Below are 23,457 nucleotides of genomic sequence, written 5' to 3'. Positions count from 1 at the left end.
TTTGTGTCTTCTTACATTTCTTTCATCAGTCTAAGTCTACAGGCCATTCCAGATTTAAGGGGACCTTATCTCTTATGGAAGAACTACACAGTATTATGATTATTTTTATAACGTACCATAATTCAGTGGGGGGGGGAAGGATGGAAAATAGGAAAAGAGAGGGATGGGCAAATTTTATTTTTCATTTTTACCATTCTTTTTTTTTTTTTTTTTAAAGATTTTATTTATTTATTTGACAGAGAGAGAGAGACAGCCAGCAAGAGAGGGAACACAAGCAGGGGGAGTGGGAGAAGAAGAAGCAGGCTTCCAGTGGAGGAGCCCAATGGGGGGCTCGATCCCAGGACTCTGGGACCACGGCCTGAGCCAAAAGCAGATGCTTAATGACTGAGCCACCCAGGCACTACCATTTTTACCATTCTGGTTTTTTTTTTTAAATTTTTAACATCCTGTATGTATACACATTACTTTCATAACAATAATGATAATAATAGTAAAATTGGATTCCAGATATTTTATGTATTACTTAAATTACACACCAGGATAATAATTTTCTGATATTTTGAAGGATTCATGATTTTGAGTCAAAACACCTAATTCAAGGTGTGTCTTCAGACCTCCTTTAACTATAAGGCCAAGTACTGGCAGATTCTGTGAAATCTTCAACATGGAGCTCAGTGCATAAATGCTTAACAAATGTTTGCTGAATCTGAGTGAGCATATGAGAGCAAAAATGATGTGTGAGTCAGGGGAAAATAGCCTTAAGATCTGTCCTATTAATTCAGAGTTTATAATCTACCTTTATCATGGAAACTTGGAATTTAATGGGGAAGAAAAGAGGTTTGATTTAACTTCCATGCACTTGCAGTGTGAGCTGTCGGATGAAATAGCAGCATGTCCATTGCTGTATTTACCAGTGTTGGGAATTATAACCTAGGGCAGAATCAAGAAGGTCCTTAAACTCTAGCTTTGTAAGCCACCAGTTTAATTAAGAAATCATGTATCTTTACAAATGCCAACAATGTTCTTCAGCTGTTTTAAGTGGGACCTTGGAGAAGCACCCAAATGAGCTATTTCTTAAAAACCTCCTTTCTTTAGCAGCTGCAACACAAATTAGCAAGAAGCAGAAAGTGACCTCTTAATTTTGTTTAATAGACCCCATATTCAGTTTGGACTGATGCTCTTACCAGTCCTTCTGTTTCCCCAAATTAAAAATTGATAAACAGAAACAATAAGAATACAGTAGAGAAATTCTTGCAGATTTCGTCTAAAAATATTTTCCTAAGTCCCACTTACAAGCAACTGCAAGAGTAGGCTGGCTATTTATTTAAAGACCATTAGAAGCCATCCTGACCCTTCCCAGGAAGGTCAAAGAGCAGCCTGTTATTTGGATGCCTAATTCAATTGGACAAAGGAAATTGCTTTCATCATTTTTACTTTGCCCTTCCTAATTGGATTGAATGTCAACTTTCCACGCGATGTTCCCCAACATACACTCATGTTCTTAATGCAACCAGATTAGATCAATCTGCATCTGTCTTCATTGTACCCTGGGACTGCATAAACTTTGAATACATATTTATTTTGTGGATTTCATTTCCATGTTAATTAGAATTCAGGTTCCTGGAATTTCCATTCTAAGTATGATAATCTTCTTATAGTCAGCATGATAGAAACAGCTGCATTTGTTTACTTTATGAAAGATGGTGTTTCTTGCTCAAATGATCATTGGATATGTACTTTCTAGATCAAAGATTGTGTCTCCTTTCCTTCTTATAGATTTATCAGAATATATTAATTTATTGAGAACTTTCAAACTCAATTTTATTAGGTCACTGTATTTTTTGGAAGGCATAATAAACAACAAAACTATTGGGAGACCATACTTACTAATATTCATCACATTTCTTTTTTTTTTCTACTGTAAACTTTTCTGTCTCTCCAAGTAGAATTGTTGAAAAAGATTAACTCTATTCCTAACTATAAAAGTTATACGGGTTGGGGTGCCTAGTTAAGCATCCGACTCTTGGTTTCGGTACAGATCTTGATCTCACGGGTTGTGATATCGGGCCGGAGTCCGGCTCCATGTTCAGCAGGGAGTCTGCTTGAAGATTCTCTCCCTCTGCCCCTCTCCCCACTCTCTCTCTAAAAGTAAATAAATAAATCTTAGAAAAAAATTTATACATGCAAGTGCAGAAAATCTAGAAAATAGATAATTCTGCTATTGTTGCCATTTTGATGTTATACATATAACATACACATAATAGATTTTTGTAAAATGTTATTATTCTAGGTAGATAAATATGATTTCAGTCTCAAAAAAAATTTTTTTTTCCCAACAGCCATCCTTCTAACCTAATCAAGAATTTATTAGACAATCAGCCTTGGCTGGCTCAGTTGGTAGAGCATGTGACTCTTGATCTCAGGGTCATGAGTTCAAGCCCCATGTTGGGCATAGAGCTTACATTTTAAAAAAAGTAAAAAAAAAGAAAGAAAGAAAGAAAGAATTTACAGACAATAAAATAAAGCTGTTTATTCAATCCAACATCAAACATGCTAAAGATTTAGTATATTACTATACGCCACCCACTTTCCTCTCTGATGGGTAAGAAGGGCACAGAAATAAGTAAGACACATCCTTGCTTTGAAAAAGTTTGTAAACTACAGGAAAAAATCCAGTCAAATAATTATAATATAAGGTACACTGTGAAAATAATATTAACCATTTATTGGGCACTAAGTATATACCAGGTACCTTCTATTCCTCATAACACCTCTGTGACATGGGGACTATGACTTCTCCTCATTTTACAGATGAAGAAACAGACCGAGAGATGTTAGGTGCTGTGCCCCAAACCACACAGCTAGTCAGTGATAGAACCGGGATTTGAATCCAGCAATAGGGTTTCAGCCAGGCCCTCCATCACTGTACCCCACCATAGGAGAGCACTTCAATGATAACATGTCTTCCTATATAGGAATACATAAAACCCTCTCAGAGTCTTCTTGACATGAAATAGAGCTCCAAGTACCCCACAGGGTCTTGCTAGGGTAGCTCACTTCCATCTTCTTAAGAGAAGGGACCAGCAGTAGAATATTGATCATGGAGTCTGTAGGTCTAAAAAAGAGATCCTATCGTTGCAGTAATGGAAAGGATAAGAACATCAAATTGTCCGGTATTTTGCCACACACAGGATCTGGGATAATTTTTGCTGAGATTAGAGAGAGTGAGCACAGGGCAGTTTTACTGTTTGTGCCCAGGGCACCCTCCGCCCCACCCTCAGTGCACTGCGGTAAAGGAGATAGGGAGCCATGAGGACCGCCATTATGGATGGGCTTCCAGGGACAATGTCTCTGATGAGGTACCATTTGAACAGAGACCTGAGGAAAGATAGAGAATGAGCCACGCCACTCTCTAGGGAGGAGGACCCCAGCAAGCACAAGGCTCTGAGGCCGGAATGTGGCTGTGTGTTCAAGGAATGGCAAGAAACCAGGTGGCTGAAGCAGAAGAAATGAAAGAGAGACAAGAGCTGCTGAGGTGAGGGGAGCAACAAGTCCGGAGGTGGGGGAGGGACCCGTGAACGTTGGAGGCATGGAGTACCTATTTCTATCACATTCCTTCACACCGGGTGACATGAGCTCTGGCCCGGTGAAATTACACTGGATTTCCTGTTGGAAAACTTTGTCTGAATTAAATAGTTCCCACTCAAGAGAACTCAGTTTTCCAGCAGAGAAATTAAGAATAATAAAGCCTGTCTCGTGGGACCTTGTGCTTATTAAATTAAATAAGATAATATTTGTGAAAGTGCTTTGTAATCTGTAAAGCACTGCGATAAAGACTACTCTTGTTTTTGCTGTTGATGTCGAAATGCTCAAGGAGCAAGGGAGTGGAGACAGTCTAAGGGGGGTGCTCCGGATCCTGTGGTCCTCTTCCTCCACGCTCCATCCATTGCTTTCCAGCACCTCCGCCCCTCCACCCCCCACAGTCTCCCCTTCAGCTGGAGGACTTGGTGAGCGCAATCAGTTGAGCATGCCTCTCATCAGCGTGACAGGAGGTAACCACCCACAGTGACAACGTTTTAACCAAGCTAAACAGTATTAGATAACCTTCATTTGCAAATCTGACGAGCAAAATTATAGGGTTCAGCTTTAAGGGGGGGCAATGAAGTTCAAGATCGTGATTTCCACATCTGACATCAGCATCTGGAAAATACAGTATATCTGTAAAATGACAACGTCAAAGATATCCATTTTGTGTGTGTGTGTGTGACACCAGTGCCCACACAAAACAGGAATCACTTCAGAGAGTAGAAAGGAAGATATTGTTCTCTGAGTGGTCGTATCAGATGGACATATCGGAGTGTTTGCCACATAGCAGACCAGGCTACCATGACATCATTTGTGGAAATTACTGATAAAGGTCATTGGAAAATATCTGCTAACCTGAAGGAAAACATGAGCTGTCTTGCCATTCTTTTTCTCTTTCATAGGTCAGAAGAAAATGTTCTTTGCCTGAAGAAATACTCCCTTATATAAATCAAGCAGGAAAGGTGGGGATGGAAGGAATAAATGTAGGAGTAAGAATTTATCCCAGGAGATCTCGAAGGACATCTCCCTTACATTTCCTATTTATTTCCGCCTCCCAGTCTTATACTCAGGGTCTTGGCTTCCAACAGACCTGGGTTTGAATCCTTGTGTGCCAGGGCAAGCTACTGACCATTTCTAAGTTCTGTTTTCTCATTCAGTAGGCAACAAGATAGATAACAAGAGAGCGCAATCCGTAGGTCTGTGGTGAGGATTAAATGAGAAAATGTATGTCAGCTAGGGCGCGGTGACGGGCATGTGGCAGGTATTCAATAAATGCTAGCCATTTGTATTATAATTGAGAGAAAATTACTGAGAAAGGTTTATCAGAGGGAAAAAGCATTTAAGAATGAGGGAAAATCGTCAACTTTAAGAATCAGTTTTAGTTTCCTAGGATTCATCTAACGTACATTACCTGTTATAATGCTTAGTCTATGTGAACTTTTTTAAAAAAAAGTAGCTTATTCAATACAGAGCATTTCAGAATACATTTGGTTTTAAATTTCATAATATATTAAGATTCAGAGAAATGTGAATTATTATTTAGGAAAAGCACGCATCATAAAATTTAAATGATAATATTAATATTTTTAAAGCAAGCACTTCTTATATTACCAATAGAAATAATTTTTCTCACTACAACAAAATCTTGCTTATATGGAACCATGAGAAAATGAAGAGTACATACCACATAAGTAAAATTCCCAAATTACTAAAATCAAACCCCTAAATATAAAAACTTTAAAAACATTTTTATGTTATTGTAGCTATTATTTATGATGCCACAGGTGTATATATAATATTTTGTTTAATTGGCCACTTGGATAATACTCCTTTTTCTTAGGATTTTCTCACTGACTTTGGTTCATTGATCTGGACGTCAGTTATCGCACAATGTTGAAATAGGAATTGCCCTAGGAGCTACTAAAGCTTATAAGATAGAAACTCACCAATCCAAATGGCCTTGCACTGAAGAATTTTTCAAAAACTACGATTCAAATTCCTTTTAAATACTCTCAGGAAGGAAAAACTTTTCCTTTACCTTCTTAGGTTCCCTGGCTGTGCCTGAAAATTAAACTGACAAAGACAGATAAATAGGAGAAAGTCCATACAAATGTGTTTAATGTAAGTTTTATGTGATAAGGAAATGAAGACCCGACAAAAAGGTTAAGCCTGGACATTTTTTATAGTAGATTCAGTGGAGAGGAGAAAGTTATGGACAAATGTCATAGGACAAAGTAGCATTAGGTAAGGGCAGCAAAGTGGTGGAAATTAGCAAAGTCTGTTCATTTCGTTTCCCCTCCAGCTTTGGAGATGAAGGTCCTCCCTTCCTCCTAGTATGGGGAGGGGACCTCTCCCAGCCTGCTTCAGGGGAGAAGGGGGGTCAGGAAGCCCTCCCTGTACCTGTTGTTCTTCAGCTTAAAATATCCAATATGCTAACATACCACATTTTAGAGTATGTTCTGAACCTTGCCAACACCCTTTTTCTCTGGCCAAAAGAGGAAAAAAATAAACGCTTTTGAAAGACAAATGGGAAAAGGGAGCTGCCCAGTGGCCCCCTCTGTGTTCTGCAAGGTCGTTGTCACACTTCCAGACCAGCTTCTCAGATCTGAAATTCAAGATGATGATGTGCCTTCCAGAACATGCCAAGTTCTCATTTCTGAGCTTCCTCCGACCCAACTATTTAGAGAGGCCTTTTCCTGTGCTTAAGAGTCACTAACATGGAATGCAGCTGGGTGAGGGAGGATTCTGACTTTCTTTCCAAGTCTTAGAATCCCGCCAACGTGGAAGTCTGAACCGATAATCATAGGCCAGCACGTATAATTTCCATGACCATAAATACTACTATCGCTAGTAAAGCACCTGTGGCTTTTAATGACAGCGACAAAGCAGATAGTCAATGTGTCTTAGCTGAATTGAGTTAGCGGGTGGTCTTTCTTTGCATAAAAAGGTCAATAAGAGAATACTGGGAGCACTTTATTAAAAATATTCAACAGTTGAAATAAAATAGACTAATTCCTTGAAGAATACAAACTACCAAAACTCAGTCTAGAAGAAACATATATTATCTTACAATTATTAAAGAAATTAAATTTATGGTCTAAGAAACGCTGGGGAAAAAAGTCTCCAGGCCTTGATGCTTTCACTGGAGAATTTTAACAAACATTTAAAGAAGAAATAACACCATCCTACATAATCTTTTCTAGCCAGTAAAAAAGGAGAAAACACTTCTTAATTCATTTTTTGAAGCTTTTTTTATCACACTGATACCAAAATCAGATAATGATAATACAACAAAACAAAACAGATCAATATCCCTTATAAACATAGATACAAAATCCTCAAAATAATGTTAACAAGTTAAATCCAGCATTATTTTAAAAGAGTAACATATCCTCACCAATTGGGTTTTATCTCAGGAATGCAAAGCTGGTTCAATATTCAAAATCAAGCAACACAATTCATTTTTTTTTCCAGGCTGTCACTGTGTTTTAAACACAGCACACAACAAGATACCCAAACAACATTCATAAGCCTGAGTCACGGGTTTCACACGGCAGCCGGGCACATGTATAAGTAGCCTGTGTATGTCAAACAGAAGAAAAGAAGGGAAGTTTGGGGAATAAGGTGGAAATCATTGTGCCCAATTTAAACATAAAAATCTCAGCCTTGTCATTATTTACAACCTCTTAGAACAACTGTACCCAAAAAGGAGAGCATGTCAAATGGAAAATTCTAAATAAGCTAATGTCCTCACATTGAACTAAACAGAACGAATGATGTGGCATAGCTAAATGAGGCTATAATTATGTGGTCTCACTTACGGGCTGCGGGATGCACAAGGTACAGAACAGACGCTGCAGTGTTTTCTGGACTCGGAACTGTTTGAGGTCCTTAAGAGAAGGCAGCTTTGACAATGTTGACCAATCAATTTGTGTTCATTGATCCTGTGATAGTTTTAGATTGATGGCGGAGGAATAGTTTGTGGTGGCAAAGAGCTAACACTTCGAACATGCAAACGTTTTAAAAAATCATTCTTCCTCTGCTCCCCACCTCCCCTGTGACTTTGGCCATAACTTGTGACGCAAGTGGAAAACACATGGTCATGTTAATTGACATAGGGAAAGCAATTAAAAAACCTCAACATCTATTCATGATAAAAAAAAATATTTTTTAGTAAAACAGGACTAAAGGAAACTTCTTCAAGTTGATAAAGGGTGTCCGTAAAAACCCACAGCTAACATCATACTGAATGGGGAAGGACTGAAAGTTTTTCTAAGATCACTCCCAAGACAAAAGTAATTTTTAGGCATGTGTCCTTAGGTGGTGAAACTCTAAAGCAAAGCAAAGAACTATTCTTCAAGCCAGTGTAGTGGTAACCACTGGGGAGGGAAGAAGAGAGGCAGTTATAACTGAGAAGGGACACACAGGGGTCTTCTGGGTCCTGGCAACAGTCTATTTCTTGACCTAATGATGGTTTCATGGTGTTCACACTACAAGAATTTGTTTTAAAAGTTGTATGTTTGTTTTATGGACTTACTGTATTTGCGTATATTTCACAGTAAAAGGGTATAGATGAAATGAATGTTTTCAGAAGTTTTAAATGTTAGCTTCTCTAGAAAAGCAGAATTTAGCACCTTATTTCTCATAATTACCTATGCTTTTGATATGAACACTAACAGTTAATGAATAGTTGAAATAAAGAATTGCCCTCTCGAACTTTTATGGCAATCAAACCAAAATCATGGTTTTTACCACTCAGCCTGGAACTTGCTTAACTTAGTTATGGTGTTCTCAGCTGCACAGTGATGGTGGGGGGCTGGGACAGCTCCTGGGGTGTGTCCCCCACCCCCTCTGCACTGGGCAGAACACAGGGACATTAGCCAGCAGTCTCCTTAGACTGTTCCCAGCTTCAATCCAAACCCTTCTGATTGAAAAACAATGTCAAAAATTGGCCTTAATTACCTAAAAGCTTTTTATATAAGATCCTTGGAAGATTATTTATAGCAAAGCCATTTAATATCATTAAGATAATTCCATGTGCATTTTAAAAAAACTAATTTTAAGTTCCAGTGATGGCTCAAAATGTCTTTCCTAATTTTTTAGGTTTCACTTGCTTAAGATAGTACTGAAAATAAAAATTTGGAGCAAGGGGCTAATAGGAATTTTGACAAACAAGCATGGAGAGAAATTAAAAATGAGTAACAGTCCCATAAGGAAATCCACACTTACATCAGTGCTATGGAGAAAACATAAAGCCATGTAGGCAGGCTTCAGCAAAAGTGCATATAACAACCTCAAATCTCTTTTTCTAGAATTGGAAAAAGTGACTTAAAACTTGAATTTTGAATTTTTATTATGAACACTCATTTACTCTAAAACTTAAAAAGTTCTTACTTCGGGAGAGGCCCGCGGGTTTTGTGAAATATATGTGTAATAGCCTATCTTTGAGTTTTGTTGCATGGGATCAACTTTGTGTAGGTAGTAAGAAAGTAGGTTTCCCGTCTTCATGATTCCTGTTCATCTTTTCTGGGCCTAGAAAGTAGTTTCTCATCTATTTCTCGTTCCCATTTATCTCATTCATTTACTTGATAAATATGGAGCATTTAATATGTGAAACACTGGTGTAGGTGTGTATCAGAAAACAAAGCGGACACCATTTCCTGCCCTTAACTACAGAGGAAGGAGACAACGCGCCAAATCAATGACTATGTTGTATGATAGAGTAGAAGGTAGTAAGGGCCGTGGGGAAACTAGAGCAGGCTCTGAAGGCCAGTCGTGCCAGAACAGGTGCTGGAAAGTGGGGACTTCTGGCAACGATAAACAAGGTGATCAGAGTAGAGCTCATCTGAAGAGATGGCATTTGAAGATGATGCTTAACAGAAGGGAATGAGTAAGCGATGTAGATATTTGGGGGGAAGAACATTCCAGGTCAAGGAGACAACAAGTGTAGAGGCTCTGAGGCCAGAGGGTGGCTGCAGGGTTGAAGGAACAGCATGGAGTCCACGATGGCTGGAGGAGAGAGAGCAAAGTGAGACAGTGGTCAGGGATGGAAGGGGGATCTTGTGTGGCATTGGAAGGACTCTGACATCCACTAAGAATAAGGTAGGAGTCATTGGAAGGTTCATGGTCTACTTGGGTTTTGACAGGATCACTAGGGCTGTTCTACTGAAAATAAACTGTAGGACACAAAGGTAGAGGCAGGGTGACCTGTTAAGAGGCTATTGTGGTAATCCTGGTGGGATGTGATGGTGGTTGGACCACAGTGCAACAGTGGAAGGGGTAATAAGCAGTCAGACTTTGGATGCATGCTGAAGGTAGGATTCCCAATGGAAGGGTGGGTTGTTATCCACCTACATGAGAAGAGTATGGCTAGAGGAGGGATGAAGAAGACTAGTTCAGTTTCTGACATGTCCAATTAGATGTTTGCTTATTTATTTATTTATTTATTTATTTATATTTAAATTCAATTAATTCCAGTATAGTTAACACACAGTGTTATTAATTCCAGAAGAATGATATAGTGATTCAACCCTTCCATACATCACCCAGGGCTCATCACAAGTGCCCTCCTTCATCCCCATCCTCTATTTCCTCCATTCCCCCCACCCACCTCCCCTCAGGCAACCAACAGTTTGTTCTCTATAGTTAAGAGTCTGTTTCTTGGCTTGTCTCTCTCTCTTTTTTTCCTTTGTTCTTTTATTTTGTTTCTTAAATTCCACATCTGTGAGTGACTGACTTTCTCTGACTGGCTGATTTCACTTAGCGTAATACACTCTAGTTCCATCCACATTGTTGCAAATGGCAAGATCTCATTCTTTTTTGTGGCTGAATAATATTCCATTGTGTATGTACACCACCTCTTCCTTATCTGTTCTTCTATCGATGGACACTTGGGCGGCTTCCATAGTTTGGCTCTTGTAAATAATGCTGCTATAAACACAGGGGTGCATGTATCTCTTTGAATTAGAGAGGAACATTCTTAGCACAGAAGACTAGAAGTCATCATCAAAATTGATCTGTACAAGCAAACTTTCTAAAGGGACCCTCAGCTTCCATTCGCTTTCCCTGTATATTTCCTAGTCATTTTCCCATTGCTAACTGCCCAAACCTCTCTCTGTCTTGTCACTTCTCCACAAATGTATTGTTTTCTTTGTTTAAAGAGTATGTAAGTTCTCAGTCCTAAATGCTTCTTTGGATCTTCATTTTCCTTGAGACTCCCATGTGAACACAAAAAGAGTAAATAAAATGTGCATGTTTTTCTCCTGCTCGCCTGTCTTACGGCAATTTAATTCTCAGACCCAGGCACGGAACATAAGAGTGTAGAGGAAAGGTTTTCCTCGCCTACATTACATAATGTACTCTGTGTGTTAGGACCATCTCTCCCCTCCATTTCCTTTCACAAATATTCTTCAGTGTACTTGCTTGTTGTGACTCTAGACGAAATTCTGAGATTTTGGAAACTAGAGATTTTGCCTGGAATAATTCTAAGTATTTAAGTTCACATGGAAACTACAATATTCTGTCTGCCATTCGGTATCTTAACATATCTTTTCATTTATTGAAATCATTTTTCTCTCTCTGTAATTTTATAATTTCCCTCATATAGGGGCCTCAGATTTCTTTTTCTTCCTTGGCATTTTTGCTTTGGGGCTTGTTACTGCTATTTCAAATGTGATCCCTTTTTTTCTCCCATTATAATTTTTAATTAGTAAGTTCTGGTGTGCTGGAAAGCTCTAGACTTTTGTATATGAGGCTTGGTATTCTCTGCCACTTGCCCAGGACCTCCCATGTTCCAGGCCATGTGCAAGTGCTAAGCTTCACAATAACTTTGAGGAAACTGAGGTTGGTGAATATATTACTGTAATAGTTTTTCAGTTGATTCTCTGAAGCTTTCTCTATATGTAGTGACATCGTCTACACAAAATGATAACCTCATCTCTGTCTTTTCAATAATTACATTTTTTATTTCCTTTCTTTGCTTTCTTTTAGGGCAATCATTTATACCTCTTTTAATGACTCAGGCACATCATTATGGAGGCGGGCAATATTAACAAATCATGGGCTATTTCGTCCCTGCTTCAAATTGTTGCCACTGCTGGTGTTTCTCTCACATCTGCTTACTAGGCTCTAGCTGCTGTACTCGCCTATTCTGGAGCTTTCAATAAGATAAATAATAAACTGTTAAATTGGTACGCTTACTTTTAGATTACCTTCCAGGTTGTAGGGTTGGAGGCTCCCACTGGAAAGTGGTGTTCCTGACAGCTGTTCTGTGTTCCGACACTTCCCTGCTTACTCTAAACAGTGGAGGTCACCGATAGCCTGCTCCCTGGACAAGGGAATACTCTTGTACAAAGAAGTTTTATTAAAAAATCACCAGCATGGAAGTTAGGAGATATGGAGTCCCAGTTTTTTGACTTGCAATATTTGTCACTTTTGCTTTCTTGGTCTCATCTATGAGATGGCTGGGAGTAGGACAATATTAATGTCGTCTATTTCTATAAATATTGCATCACAGGTTTCTAAACTTTTTAAAAAAAGATGTATTTGCTTATTTTAGAGAGAGAGGATGGGGAGGGGCAGAGGGAAAGAGAATCTCAAGCAGACTCCTCACTGAGCACGGAGCCCGACGTGGGGCTCAATCTCACAACCCGGGGATCATGACCTGAGCCGAAATCAAGAGTCAGACACTTAACCAACTGAACCACCCAGGCTCCCGCACAGGTTTCTAAACTTTTAACACACATTATTTTATTTGTTCGTTTGAATAACCTTTTGAAGTGATCAGGCCAGGGACCGTCATTCCCACTTTACTGATGGGAAAACTGAAGCCTGGGAAACTGAGTTATACAGACTAACAGAGGTTTCTAGAATTTGAGCCTGAGCTAGAGACTTGGTCTGGTGTTTTCAAGTTCACTGCTCTTTCTTCTACCCTGTGCTTTCCACATACACAGGTGCCTTAAAAATCTATCTAATCGTGTTTCCTTAATATTTCTAGTTAGCCGGTAAACCTACTGTTGATAGATTCTTGTCAGGTTTGCAGGGGGCTATGGAGCACATTTTCCCTTATCCTCTACCACCAACACTCTAAACTGGGCTACTCCCAATCTCAGTATGGATTCTTCCCTGAGAGCAAACTAATTCCTTATTCCCTCAGCCTGGGGTCTGGTTTTACTGAGAGGGTGCATGTAAGAGCTTTAGGGCCAGTTGCAAAGGTGGAGGGCACAGTGCCCAAGACTGTCCTCACTTCTGACACCAGCTGTAAGTTCAAGGGGTCCCAAAATCACCATCTGGCTTGGTATTATCTAGAAAGACTCACAGGACTCACTGAAAGTTGGTATATCCACAGTTATGCTTTATTACAGGGGGAAGATAGAGATAAAGGTCAGCCAAAGGAAAAGACACATAGGGCAGAGTCCAGGAGGGTTCCAAATACAGAGCTTCTGTGAGCTTTCACCCAGGGAGGTGAGACGTGTTGTATGACATCAACGTGTGACGATTTGCCCAGGGTCTTGCCAACCAGGGAAGCTCACCTCATCCTCAGTGTTTGATTTTTCTTGGGGTTCCATTACACAGGCATGATGGACTGACTGACTGATAGCACACTGTGGACCTCGGTCTCCAGGCCACTGATACTGGGAGACCCAAAGCCTCAGCCCCAAGTCATGTTCTTGGTCTTTCTGGGGTGCCCCCCCCCAGTCTAAATCACATTGTTAGGCTCTCCACTGCCCTCAGGAGAATGACACCAGAGATTACCCACCAGCAGCCAGGAACAAAGGTCAGACCTCTTCAGGGGGTGGTTAATTCTTCACCCCACAGTGCAGCTGACATTTCTTTGCTTCCTGTGTAGTTAGGAAGAGAGCTCAAGAGCTTCAGCTCAGGGGACCACACTTTTTGAAGAGAGAGTTCACTTTGGCTGTGCCTGAAAGGCCTGTTCTTCAGTTCTCCAAGGGAAAATGAGCCCACCCTGCATTGGGAAACAGCCCTTAACCAATCAGCAGCACAAACAGCATACTCCAGGAGGCCTCAGATCTCTAATCAGCAACTTGACTCACGCTGAGGAAATTGCCCTTAATGTGTCATCCAAATTTTATGTAGCCCCAAATGTTTCATTTAAATGTAAAACAAAGATAACAGAGTGTATCCTAGTGAAATGTGCCCCTCTTCCAATCAGGCTGCTCTTTCCCTAGCACTCAAAATTCAAACCCTGCTGAGAAGTTACCCAGCATCACCTTCCCAGCTAGCAAAACTCCCATCAGAGAAAGCCAACTATTTTTGAAATCTTTCTTCAGAGAATTTCAAACACAATGTCAGTCAATGACCAAGAACTTCCTCAGGGACAGGCACTCGGCTGGCTGTGAAGAATACAGAGGCATATCCACGGCACATCTTGCCCTCTTGGATTTGGCTGCCTGGAAGGGCATGTGAATAACCCAAGGCAGGTGGGAGATATGGCACCACACAGACTTACAGGGAAAGGAAATGAGAAGTTCCTTCGCCAGAGCCTGAGACATAGGCCCATGTCTTGTCTTTTCCAAGACTGAGAAGTCTGTCTCTGTGGCTTAATCCTGGAATATCTGTTTTACTTTGAAATCAGGCCTCTTTTTGGAAACTCAAGCTGAAAAGTCCAATATGGAACAATTCTATTCATTGGAATGGATAGAATCATTTTTAAAGATTTTATTTATTTGACAGAGATAGAGACAGCCAGCGAGAGAGGGAACACAAGCAGGGGGAGTGGGAGAGGAAGAAGCAGTCTCCCAGTGAAGGAGCCCGATGTGGGGCTCGATCCCAGAACCCCGGGATCAGGTGCTGAACCGAAGGCAGATGCTTAACGACTGAGCCATCCAGGCGCCCCACTGGAATGCATTTCTACCAGCGGTCAGGTTGTCTTAGCTTTCCCCTTGCTCTAGACCTCTCAGGGTGTCAACGCGGCCTGTGGAGGAGGGCACCAGCAGAAAGGCAACACGAGGGTTCAAACGAAGCCCTGAAGTTTTGTCAGTGGAGCTTTGGAGAGTCACGAGAGACAGAGAAGTTCATGTTTCTGGGAAAACAAAACCAAGCATGGAGCCGTTAGCTGAGATGCTCCCTTCTCTGCTGGCTTAATGTATCATAAAATTAAGCTCATGGGTACAGAGGGAATTGTTTTATTTATTAAATTTCTCAAAGGCATTTCCATATTAAATGACCTTTTTAAAAAGCCAAGAAACAGTTTCATTTTTTAGTAATATTACGTGTGGTTAAGCCGCGAGTGAGATGGGGCCAGGAGGAGCTACTGCTAATGTTAAAAACAAGAGTCTCAGAAGCCCTCTTTTAGTCCATATGCAAATTTTGAGAAGTCACTTAGCTGTTACCTCAGTTTTCCCATCTGTGAAAAATAGCCCCTAGCCCAGGCCGCCCACCCCACACCCACATGAACTGTGTACATGCCCACATCAACTTTCCAGTACCGCAGTTTCCATTTGGACCAGTCTCAGTTCCTAAAGGGCTGACAGCAAGTTTCCCCTCCATGGCCTCTAGCTTCCAAGGGTGAGCCCTCCTACATGCTCAACCTCATAAACTGACCAGGTCCTACCATCACTTGATCTTGTTCCCCTCCACACCCCAGTGGGACATGTTCTCACCCATGTCAGTCCCCTCCAGCGAAGACAACGAGGAGCACCCCTGCACAACCCGTGGGTGTTTCGGTGTGGGGGTGATAGAAAAGACCTACAGGACGTCGGCTTGTGCTCGCTGATTTGGGGGGTGTTCAAGGAAGCAGGGCTCTGCTCTGGATTGGGTGCCGTCAGGAGGTCGGCTCATTCTCTGATTGGTATCTTTATAAACGTTAGGTGTAGGGAGGGCAGACTAGGGGGAGACTAGGGGTGTAATTGATAAAGAAGCAGCCGTCCGCCATATTAGCTGGGAGAGATGTTTGGTATCGTGACTTGGACAAGGTTCAAGTTTTGTCCGTGTTCAGACATGATTATGAAGTGGTCTTGTTTTTATCTCGATCCATCATGATCACAGAGTGGCCTTGTCTGATGCTGGGATTCCCTGAAATCGTTTTCCTTCAGTAGAAGAGCACCGAGACTTAGCTGGTGGTGTCAAGCCCGCTCAGAGCAACCCACCTCTGAGGTGACGGAACCAGACCTGCAGTTCTCCTTCTCAGCCAGGAGGTCTCCTTGCTCTCTGCTGACCAGGTCGAGTCATGCCCATCCATAGCCCTGGGCCGAGGGGGAGGCAGGAGAGGCAAGAAGTACACACAATTTAAGGAAGGACCCAAGCTTAGGTACTGGCCCTGTGCTTGCATGACCCCGACAGAGAGTGGTTCCTTACGTTCCATGACTCCCTCCCCTACATTGGCTCACCACTGTCCTTCTCTGTGAAGTCGTCTGCCTTTCCTTCTTCTTTCACCCTAAATCCTACCCAGACCAGATACAGGCAAATACCTCAAAATAGAGCACCTTAGCATATGGGGTATTTTAAGCTGAAGGAGTTTGAGAACATGGCAGAAGCCGGAAGGTCACTCTGACCTCCTCCCCATCTCCGCGTTCTTCCCCAAAACAGGTCATAAAGTCCTCACATGAGAGGTGCCCTTGCTACACCCACTCCCTGGAGGAAAGGACCACGCTTATCTCCGAAGACAAAGGGACGCCAGGAAGAATCCTAACGAACAGGACTCGCTAGGTTTCCCCCAGTTTGCTCCACTTACCGGATACTCCTTGCCCTGTCAGGTTCCCCCATGACTGTCCACTCTCCGTCAAACGTGGCATAAAAGCCCGCAGTCTAATTGCTCCCTCAGGTCTTCATTTCCGTATGAAGGCTCCCGTGTCATGTAAAGCTTACACTGAATAAATTCGTGTGCATTTCTCCTGTTAATTTGTCGTTGTCAGTTTAACTTTCAGACCCAGCCAGGGACGCTAAGAGGATTGAGGACAAGTTTTTCCTCCCCTACCCCACATATAGCTTTCACCTCCCTGACTGTTAATGCCTTCATGGTCATCACCCCCACACTGAGCTCTTCATTACTTGCTAATTGCTTCTTGTGGACTTGCTTATTTTCTCCAATTGTACTATATAGATCTTAGCCCGACTGGTTCTTTTCCATCATTCATGTCTCAACCTAAATGGGCCCCTGAGAGAGCCCAGTGGGCAGTGGGGGTAATTTTCTCCAGTCTAAAAAGGTCCTATGAGATGGAGCAGACAGCAGTCTGGACACCCACAATTTCACCAAGTCGAAGAAAGGGAAATGGTTTCCTTCTCTGCCCTGTTGGGAATAGCGCTGGTCAGAATACCAAGCCCAGACCCCCCAAAAGCTACTGCTGTCTCTGGCTATGCTTTCTCTGAACCCCTACAATAGCCACTATCTTCTGAGAAATACCTTCTCAAAGTCAGACCCTCTGACCCCCTCACTCTCCAAAAAATTCTATAGAATATGGGAATTGACAGCCCTTTTGTATTTAGTCATAAAAAAACAAACAAACAACTATATATCAGGCAAACATGTACAGAGCTCACAGCACCAAACCAGGCAGGAGCCAAGCCATAGTGTCTAATGCTTCTAGAATAAGGGGTGACATCAGCTGGTGCCTCTTTACACTTTAGCCAGATGATTTTTTTGGCCTTCGAATCACCTGCTCAATTACTTCGACTTTAATGGCATACAGTATCTGTGTATGGAAATTGGATGCAGGTATTTCTGAGGTGTGAGAAGTCTCACTCATCTGCTTTGGTTTAAGTGGTTCTAGATCGCAGAGTGCTGCCGAGGGCTGTTTATTTATACAAAACAATCAAATGGAACTCTTTCTATGCATAGAAACAGATCTGGAAGGCTACCCAGAATGCCCTCCGGGTAAGAAGCAGAATTTGGAAAACAGAGTCAAGGCAGACTTTGGTTTTATCTGTACTGTTTGAATTTGTTCTTTTCTTTCTTTTTTTTTTTAAAGATTTTATTTATTTATTTGAGAGAGAAACCCAGAGAGAGAGCACAAGCAAGGGGAGCAGCAGAGGGAGAGGGAGAAGCTGGCTGCCTGCTGAGCAAGGAGCCCGATGCAGGACTCGATCCAGACCCTGAGATCACTACCTGAGCCGAAGACAGATGCTTAACTGACTTAGCCACCCAGGCGCCCCGGTTTGAATTTTTCGTAGTGAGAATACCTTTGTACGTTAGTCATATAATAAAATAATTTCTCCCAGAAAATTAAACAAGAAAAAGAAATAAAAAGCATCCATATTGGAAAGGAAGAGAGAAAACTGTCACTATTGCAGATGCTACAGAGCTCTCTGAAGACTCCTCCAAAAACTTGTCGGAACTTAAGGTTGCAGGAAACAAAAGCAACGTACAAAACTCTGTTTTATTTATACACGCTAATAACTAGCAGAGAGATATTTTTTTTTAAATCCCATTTACAAATGCACCAAAAGAATAAAATACCTAGGAAAAAACTTAATGAAGAAAGTAAAAAACCTATAGAGTGAGAAGCATAAGACATTAATGAAAGAAACTGAAGATGATACAAATAAATGGAAAGATATTCCACGCTCATGGACTGGAAGAATTAATACCATGAAAATGTCCATACTACCCAAAGCCATCTGCAAATTCAGTATAATCCCTATCAAAATTCCAATGGCATTTTTCACAGAAATAGCACAAACAATCCTAAAATTTGAATGGGGCCACAAAAGACCCCAAATAGCCAAAGCAATCTTGAGAAAGAAGAACAAAACTGGAGGTTTCATGTTCCCTGATTTCAAACTATGTTACAAAGCTATAATAACCAAAACAGTATGGGATTGGACTTAAAACACACACATAGATCAATGAACAGAACAGAGTCCAGAAATAAACCCATGTATATACGGTCAATTAATTTATGACAAAGAAGCCAAGAATATACAGTGGGGAAAGAACAGTCTCTTCATTAAATAAATGGTATTAGGAAAACTGAACAGCCACATGCAAAAGAATGAAACTAGATTACTATCTTACACCATACACAAAAATTAACTCAAAATGTATTACAGACCTGAATGTAAGACACAAAACAATAAAACTCTTAGAAGAAAACATAGGAACAAAGCTCTTTGACATCAGTGTTGGTGATAATTTTTTAGATCTGACTCCAAAAGCAAGGGCAACAAAAGAAAAAAAATCAAACTAAAAAGCTTCTGCATAGCAAAGGAAGCAATCCACAAAATGAAAAGGCAACCTACTGAATGGGAGAAAAAAATTAACAAGTCATATCTGATCTGTAGTTAATATCCCAAATGCATAAAGAACTCATACAACTCAGTAGCAGAAGCCAAAACCAAAACCAAACCAAAAACAATCCAACCAAAAATAGGCACAGAATCTGAATAGACATTTTTCCAAAGAAGACAAAACAGATGGCCAACAAACACACGAAAAGACGCTCAACATCACTTATCATTAGGGAAAATCAAATCAAAACCATAATGAGGTTTCACCTCACACCTGTCGGAATAGCCAGTATCAAAAAGACAAGAAATAAGTGTTGGCGAGGATGCGGAGAAAGGGGACCCTCATGCACTGTTGGTGGGAATGCAAACTGGTGCAGCCACTATGGAAAACAGGATAGAGTTTCCTCAAATAATTAAAAATAGAATTACCATATCATCCAGCTATTCCACATTGGAGTATTAATCCCAGCAAAACAAAAACACTAACTTCAAAAGATATAGGCATACCCATGGTCATTGAAATATCATTTACCATAGGCAAGATATGGTAATAGCCTAATTGTCCACAGATGAATGAATGGGTCAACAAGTTGCGGTATGTACGTACAATGGAATACTATTCGGCCATTAAATAAAAGAAATTTTGCCATTTGTGACAACATGGATGGACCTTGAGGGCATTATGCCAAGTGAAATAAGTAAGACAGAAAAAGACAGATACCATATGATCTCACTTCTATGTGGACTCTAACAACAGCAACAAAAACAACAACAAACTAAGCTCATAGGTAAGGAGAACAGATTGGTGATTGCCAGTGGTAAGGGGTGGGTGTTGGGCAAACTGAGTTAAGCGGGTCAAAAGGCACAAACTTCCAGTTATAAAATAAGTGAGTCACGGGGATATAATGTACACTTTAGTGACTATGTTAATAATACTGAACTGCATATTCAAAAGTTGTTAAGAGAGTAAATCTTAAATGTCCTCACAGCGCAAGAGAAAAAAACTAACTATGTATGATGATGGATTTTCAATAGATTTATTGTAGTGATCATTTTGTAATATATATAAATATCAAGTCATGGTTTATACCTGACATGAACACAAGATGTCAATTATTTTTAAAAACAGTAATTTCAAAATATAAGTTTGAGAGAGACAAATACACAATGAATGTCATATTCTCAGATTCTATACCAAGGAAGTAAGAAAATCTCTGCCCTCAGTAAGATTGTACACATTTTCCTGAAATTCACAAGCAGAAGAAAGAAAAGAAGTGTTCCCGCAGGTCTCTGGTGATTCCTTTGTGAGAAGCCGGCTGTTCCCAGCGGATGTCTTATTGATGACTCCTGGTCTGCAGCTCATTTCCCAAGAACTTTCAATTCTCAGCTGGATGTCTTTCCATCTCTTCCTAGGGCCGCCTCTGGCCCCCCACCCCCTGCTCAGCTACCATCTTGAGTCATTGCGGGTCATCATCTCCCCCTCCCACGGCTGACCTGCTACTGACGGGAGATCAATTTTGACTCTTGTCAGTCACTGCCAACGTTTCAGTCACCCTGCCCGCAAGCCCCCCATCACTCCTTGAAGGAGCGAGGTGTTCCTGAGGTCTCCTGGGGTCACTACACCCAGCTGGGTCCCTAACGCAGGGGCAGTCAAAATCGATAGGCTGGTAACAGCCCGGGAGATATACTGACAGGAAAAGCCTTTCCAAACAAGGTGAAACTGGCTCCAGTCATCTAATATCTCTCAGGAGTTATAATTGAGAACCTTGGAGAGGACAAGGCAGTTTGCAGTGAGAGTTTGTACGGAATATGCAGCAGAAAGAGGGCAGGAGAAGTCATGAGCACATTGCAATGGTGAGGAGACAGAATCAATGGGCCCGCAGATACTGTATGAGAGGATGGTGGGGACAAGGTGGGGAAACCAGTTGACAATGAAAGAGAAACAGAAGCTCAGAGAAGCAAACCCCATTCATGGTGGGGCCTCGAAGAAGACCCAGCAATCCCACCGCGTGAGCTCCCACAGGGGTCTTGGCATCTGCACGACATTCTCCTCCCATTCTTCTTGAACCTAATTCTGATATTCTTCCTATGCTTCCTGAAACCCAATTCTTCTGCTTTGCCTGGGTTCCCCGGGACTTGGCCACGTGGCTGAGATCACTGTTTCCTCATTTCCAAAAAAATACATACAGCACATTCTTCATTACCTTGGTGACCTGTGTCTTACTCTTAAAATCGAGAGAGCCCACCTCAAATGATCAGCTTGCCACGCAGGTGTCCCCTCATTACAGAGGTGGGATGGACACAGCTGAGCAGAATGATAAAGGCCTGGTCTTCCAAGCACACTGGTCTGAGCCACAGTCCAGAATCTACCAAAGGTGAGTTGTGGGACTTTGGGCAAGTTACTTAACTACTTCTGAGACCCATCCTTTCTACCTTGAAATGCCATTGGCTCAGGACGGCTATGAGACCCAAGCATGGTTCAAGCAAGCAGCTGGCATGGTGCTCGACAAGAGTTTGCACTCGATACAAGTCCATACCCTTCCTTCTTCTCTCTGGGTGCTTCCTATCCTGCACAGTAAAGCCCAACCCACCCATCCCCCTTTAGTAGCAGCAGCTATGGTTAAAATTGTCTGCTTCCTGTCTCCGTGGGTTCTACTGTTTAACTGTTTTGTGCTCACGCATTTAAAGAGTAATAGTCAATCTGGTCAAAGCTATAACCATGGATTTGGGGTGAGTTTGGGCCCGTTTCTTTGATATCTACTGAGAGTTCATTAGAAGAAAATGGTAAGAAGCCCCATGATGGGGCAGTCAAATGCGGGCCAGGGGAAGATGAGGTGGGAAGCTCCCTTTTGTATACCTACACCCAGTCAGTCTGCCATCCACAAATATTTATTGAGCTGCTCTTATGTGCAAAGGTACTGTCAAAATAGAAGGTACCACAACATTGAAAAGGGTGAAATTGCTGTACAGAAAGATTGAATCACAGAAAGTTTGAGTTCACTCATTTAGGAATCACAACTGTATGCTGGATATTTGAACAATGTAATAAACACCCTATGGGTAGTGTCTAACTCTCTTTACAAGATCTTAACTAGGACCAACTAGGATTTAATATAAAAGTGTCCCTTGCATAGAGCCAAAGTGCCTTGCTCCTACACAGGGCTCATTAAGTATTTATGTCTGAGTGCTTCTAGATGCTGCAGGAATCAGCAAACATCTATAAATCTGGCTGAACTAAAATCGGTATTACTGTGTAGAAAAATACATGGTAATATTGTGATTACGGTGGTACCAAATTATCCTAAAATCATAAATTCGAGAAGCGTCCAAACATGTAGTCCTCCTTAGAAAGTAATCTGCCTCTTTTTCCTGCTTAGACCTCTTCCTCCTACTTGCCTTCAGATTGTAATTTCTGGAAAGGTCTAGAAAGATCTTTCTGAAACTGTTTGCTCTAAATTCTAATGATCTCAGAGAAGTGGCTTTCTGTGCCTTGCTGACCTCCTCTCAAAACAAAAGCAAAACAACAACAACATCAACAACAGCAAAAACCCCATAAGCCAAAAAACTGAGCATTCCCAATAATCAAATTAGTCAGTGTAAAATATGGATATCCCACAAGCACGGTCAATTATTTCTTAGGCATAAAAGGCAAATGCAAGCGTAATTATTCTGCCAACCTAAAGATCTGCTTTGAAAAAATACAAACCACAGCATCAACAATTCTCTGAGGACAATGAAATGAGGACGAATCTTTAATGATCAATTCAATGAGAAAACCTGAGAGATAATTCACTCTTCCTACCACAAACAAATGTTCCTCCAAAATATATATCTCAAGTCAGTATAAATCTCAGCTTGAGGAAAGAGCAAAAATCTTATCAGCAAGAACATCAGTACAAATGTCAGTGAAGTAATGAAAAGTTAGACAAGGGAGGGATCTAGAACCTAAATTATACTTACCTTCTCTGGAAGCACTTGTCATTTGTTATGTAATATACACATACGTTCTATGCCTTTGTCTAAAAGTTGGGCAGGATCTGTGTAAATCAGCAGAAATGTTAACTTAAAAAATGAAATGACTGATGTTTCACATTGAAGGCCTTCATATGAGAAGTTCTGCTGCAAGGAACAGCCCGAAATAGCTTGCCTAGGTGGCCTCAAATGCCAGTACCCGAGGGGAGAAACACCTCATCAAGAAAAGGTCAAATTAAACCAGGAGACTAGGATGTGGCATCTAATTACCATCTCCCAACTCGACACTTAGTCGTTAGGTAAGTACCATCAGACAAGATAAATGGATGGAAAAGAACATCTTAAAGGGAAGAATCCAAATGACCAAAATTGCTCCAAAAAGAGAATGACTAGGAGTCTGCTTTCAGGATCCATACCATGAATCCAGGGTCATTACAATGCTGCATTCAGTGAAATCCAGTTACATCGCAGGATTAAATGATGTGGGATGAGCACTAAGACACACTATTTCCTCCTACTTCCCTTCATTTTATTTTTAAGACTTTTTTTTCCATCATCATCATCATCAAATATTTAAGAGATAACTGTGCCTCATAAGAAGAGGGGGAATGTCTACCAGCTAGCATAGTAAGGCTCTTCCCTGCTACTTCAGCTCCCATTGTTCTCTCTTTTCTCTGCGAAAAAACCCTTTCTGGAATTCCCTTCAGCAATCCATCC

The 23,457-nt window shown here is 41.2% G+C and overlaps 1 protein-coding gene across 11 annotated transcripts in view; it reads right to left on the bottom strand.

Annotated features, from left to right (window-relative positions):
- The window catches only part of PCED1B (PC-esterase domain containing 1B), a 69,372-nt gene that overhangs the window by 11,758 nt on the left and 34,157 nt on the right, over positions 1-23,457 (bottom strand). For 6 of the 11 annotated variants that reach the window (XM_034645675.1, XM_019802807.2, XM_034645674.1 and 3 more), the window contains 2 exons: positions 15,693-15,788; positions 12,917-14,626 (listed from right to left, as the gene is read on the bottom strand). The exons of 2 other annotated variants lie outside the window; for them this stretch is intronic. The gene's annotated coding sequence lies outside the window, so the exon portion shown is untranslated. Of the gene's footprint in view, positions 1-12,916; positions 14,627-15,692; positions 15,789-23,457 lie in introns of those variants that run through there. 3 more of the 11 variants (XM_034645681.1, XM_034645678.1, XM_034645683.1) reach the window with 1 other exon arrangement.

This window comes from Ailuropoda melanoleuca, chromosome 16 (genome assembly GCF_002007445.2).
Source record: "Ailuropoda melanoleuca isolate Jingjing chromosome 16, ASM200744v2, whole genome shotgun sequence".
NCBI lineage: Eukaryota > Metazoa > Chordata > Mammalia > Carnivora > Ursidae > Ailuropoda > Ailuropoda melanoleuca.
The sequence above is the reverse complement of the archived record's forward strand: the minus strand, read 5'-3'. Positions and strand labels throughout refer to the sequence as shown.